This window comes from Etheostoma spectabile, chromosome 1 (assembly GCF_008692095.1).
Source record: "Etheostoma spectabile isolate EspeVRDwgs_2016 chromosome 1, UIUC_Espe_1.0, whole genome shotgun sequence".
NCBI classification, from domain to species: domain Eukaryota; kingdom Metazoa; phylum Chordata; class Actinopteri; order Perciformes; family Percidae; genus Etheostoma; species Etheostoma spectabile.
Window position 1 is genome coordinate 16293485 of NC_045733.1, and position 1140 is coordinate 16294624.

A 1140-nucleotide genomic window follows, 5' to 3' on the forward strand; every position below is an offset into this window, starting at 1 on the left:
TTTTTTTTTTTTACACGGTTGGATTATTATGTAAAGGATGTGAATACTGCTGTGACAACCCCCGACTGAATCAGCAAAAACAAATGCTTGTAATTTGATCTCCTGGTTTTGAATACAACAATAATGTAGAGTTGTGGAAAAAATATTTTTTTTTACACTTTCATGACACTTTCCCTACATGAGCTTACTCTTTTCTGTCTGCAAATAATTTAGCTTCCTTCCTGCTAAATGGAACACAGCTCAGGGGTTAGTAACCATAGCAACCAAGCCCCTTGCGGACCGCCATCCCTCTAGAATTCCTCTTCTCCGTAAACAATCTACACATGTGAGGAGGAATACAGAGAGGAATTTTAGAGCAGGCAGCAGTAAATCACTTCTTGCTAAATTATAAGCCTTTTTAAAACAACAAAGGGGGGAGAAAAAAGCGGATTAGCCCTTGGTTGTAGCCAAATTGACATCATGACACTAGACCATTTGTTGTAGCTGTCCTCAAACATGGAGTATGGCATCAGGATGGCTACAAGCTGATGCTCTGTGATCAGCTGATCTTTCACAGACACAAGGACCTGGTCGCATGATAGGCTCATGTGCACTGGAGAGACAGTATGCATGTGTTAGTGTGTGATTATGTAATAGGGACTAACCTATGGAAATGCCACACGCTTTTCCAAGCTTTTCCTGTCTGTCAGATATGATTTCAATGACTGTGATTACATGTGTCAGAACAAATAACCCCTTAGTCCTTAGCTTTATTCAGTTTAATTACAGATTAAAAATGTCCGTCAATTTTGCTGTGGAAGGGAAACAAAGCTCTATAGGACTAGTCTTGGGTGAATGTAACCAATAGTGGCCGCACAAAAAAATATACAACGCATGGAAATAATGTTTCCACTGTGATGTTGTTTTTTGGTAAGCTAGCTGAGGTGGGGGTCTTGTTGTATGGAGTGAGGCCACAGAGCCTCCAGCTAGCTGAGGCCTAGCAGTACGCAGCGGTCTGTCTCCATGCAGGGAGACTTCCCTCACTAACTGACAATGACACATCCAATGCAACTGCAGCTGAGGTTGTGTAACTAGAATAGCCTGACACACACACACACACACAGACACACACACAGACACACACACACACACAGACACACA

General features: G+C 42.1%; 1 protein-coding gene across 2 annotated transcripts in view; it reads right to left on the minus strand.

Moving 5' to 3' along the window:
• The window catches only part of pde8a (phosphodiesterase 8A), a 48953-nt gene that overhangs the window by 27190 nt on the left and 20623 nt on the right, over nucleotides 1–1140 (minus strand). The gene's annotated exons all lie outside the window — the stretch shown is intronic.